The 2,869-nt window shown below is 42.8% G+C and overlaps 1 pseudogene; it reads right to left on the bottom strand.

The window, feature by feature from the left end:
* Positions 1-634: 634 nt before the first annotated feature.
* Positions 635-1,391, bottom strand: LOC112658960 (high mobility group protein B1-like; annotated as a pseudogene).
* Positions 1,392-2,869: the final 1,478 nt, after the last annotated feature.

The raw sequence follows: 2,869 nt of genomic DNA, 5'->3' as shown, positions 1-2,869 counted from the left end.
CACTCTGCAGGTTCTCCAGAACCGTGACTGTTTCACTATCACAGATCAATTCGAGGGGGAGTAGTGCTCATAAGCTGGATGGTTGTCACCAGGCCCTCAAGGTGACAAATGATGTTCGGAGGGTGTCTTCTATGATAAAGAAATTTCTGGATCTTTCCTTTTTTTTTTTTTCTAATAAAAAAATTGTATTTACTTAGAAACGTTCAGAATGTCAACAAGACAGTTGCAACTTTTTTTTTTTTTTTGCAATTACAGAGTGGTATTCAGTTAACAGAACAACAATTATTTCGTAGAAGCTGCATCAGAGACAACTGAAGATGGAAAACTACCATCCCCATATATAACTAATTTGTGCTGTGCACCAAAGAACCTGCTTTAAATTTCCATGGCAAATTAAAACCCCCATACATACTGTACCAGGCGAGGTTAGTGGGCATTGAAAATACCACTGGGACAGGGCTATCTAAAGACATATCCGGTAGTGTGTTAACTTTACTAAAAAAGACACTGTACAGTTTAAAAAGAAATCTTACACAGCCTTACATTTCAATTTTTTTCTTTACAAGGAGTGAGTTGTGCACAGGGGGGTTAAATGCTTTATAGACAAGAAAAAAAAAACTGCGCTGGAACCAACTTATTCATCATCTTCATCTTCATCTTCATCTTTTTCATCTTTTCTCCTCCTCATCCTCTTCATCTGCCTCGTCTTCTCCTCTTCCTTCTTTTCCTTGCTCTTTTCCGCCTTGACAACTTCCTTTTTTGCCGCATCAGGCTTTCCTTTAGCTCGGTGTGCAGCAATATCCTTTTCGTATTTTTCCTTCAGCTTAGCAGCCTTCTCTTCATAAGGCCGCTTGTCATCTGCAGCAGTGTTATACTCCACATCTCTCCCAGTTTCTTTGCAACATCACCAAAGGATAGGCCAGGATGCTCTCCTTCGATTTTTGGGCGATACTCGGAACAAAACAAGAAAAAGGCCGAGGGAGGCCTCTTGGGTGCATTGGGATCCTTCAATTTCTTTTTTGCTACCCCTTTAGGGGGGACATAAGTTTTCATTTTTCTTTCATAACAGGCCTCGTCCACCTTAGCCGTGTCTTCAAATTTTCCTTCCTCTTTAGCAGACATGGTCTTGCACCTTTCTGAGCACTTCTTAAGAAACTCTGAGAAGTTGACTGAAGCCTCCGGGTGCTGCTTCTTGTGCTCCTCTCAGCAAGTTTGCACAAAGAATGCATATGATGACATTTTGCCTCTCGGCTTCTTAGGATCTCCTTTGCCCATGTTTAATTATTTTCCTCAGCGAGGCACAGAGTCGCCCAGTGCCCGTCTGGCTCTCACTTGCCCCGGCGCTGTCTCTATGGAGCTCCATGTACCGCAGTGGCTGTGAGAGCAGGAGCCAGACCGGTCTTTTCTTCTCAAATGAATAAAAATGTCCCGAGTGAAGGTGTGTCCCACGTCCGTCTATAACCTCAGTGACACCTGCCAGCTCCCTGTGCGAAGTGGGCACCACCAGTCTCCACTGCTCTGCCACGGTTCGTGCATCTGTTTTATGGGACCAGTTCCCATCTCAGACCAGAGAACACCTGCTGTGATAGCAACCCTCTGCCGCTGCTGACCACTGTATCACCTGGGGCTCTTTTTAATAAATGTCAATATTTGGGACACGTCCCAGGATGCTTTGCTTCATTGATCTGGGACAAGGTCCAGGCATCAGCACTTTAAAAACTGAACAACCATTTCTAATATGCAGCCGCATCAGGGAGGCAGTGTTCTAAGGGATCCCGGCCCATGCTTTGGGTTCTCTCGTATTGACAATCTTATCTTGCTTCTTGATGAACTCCTTATCCTCAGCCATGATTATTCCATATTCCTTCTATCTTTGGGCTTCGATTTTTATATTAGAAACCCAAAATATACCTGCACCTATTCTAAGAATGGATTCCTTTTCTTATTTTTATCAGGATTCTTGGAAAATTGAAATTCTGTTCAGGCTTGGGGTGTACGTCTCAGATATCCATGACTTTGCTACCTGTATTGTTAAGCAAAGCTTTGTCCTTGATTCTGTATGAATCTTACCTTCTCACCACCTTCCAATTAAGACAAGGACCCTTGAAGTCAATTATTTGTAAATTATCATTTTTGTCTGGAATTTTCCTGTCGTTTTCTTTTTTTCTTCCAGACTTGACCTTTTCCACTTCATGTTCCAGAATCCATCTCCCTCACTCCAGTAGGTGGGTCTGCATCTGTCATGTTCATGCTGATTTGCTCATTTCAAGCACAACAAATGAGGCCATGACCAGGGATGTCTGAGATGTGGCAACGGGAAACACATAATACAGAGTCACGGGGAGCTAGATGGGACAAATTGGCCACAGTGCAATGTTGCAGAGTACAGTGACTGTGTTTATGGGAATGGAAGCTTGTAGAATTCTCCAAAGAAGAACTTCAAGGACTCGTATCTTAGTCTGTGCAGTTATTGCAGAAGAGGCAGGCATGGGCAGCATGTCCGTTAGGCAGGTGGTTGGCTAGGTGTCTGCTCCTCTTCACATACTTGCAAAGGTGTTCTCACCAAACCTCATATAGGTAAACCATCAGCGTGAGAGGCAGGCTGCAAATGTTCCTCTTCTTCCTATTTTTTTGTTCTTTAAATCTTAGCCAGCCATGAAAATGAAATGAGCTTAAATCCAAGTTGAATGATTTGAAATCATTTAAAAATATTTAGGTCAAATGCTTATCTTTTGGATGGATTGAAATCTCTATTAGAGGAGCCCATGTAAGGACTAGCAACACGAGGACCTTGTTTTTACATCACGTTTCGGAATTCCAAAGTTAATTGTGTCTCTTAACCCTCCCTGTGCCACATGGTAATATCTAG

The sequence above is a fragment of the Canis lupus genome, chromosome 2 (assembly GCF_003254725.2).
Source record: "Canis lupus dingo isolate Sandy chromosome 2, ASM325472v2, whole genome shotgun sequence".
NCBI classification, from domain to species: domain Eukaryota; kingdom Metazoa; phylum Chordata; class Mammalia; order Carnivora; family Canidae; genus Canis; species Canis lupus.
Note: the sequence above shows the minus strand (reverse complement) of the source record. Positions and strands in the feature narration are given on the sequence as shown.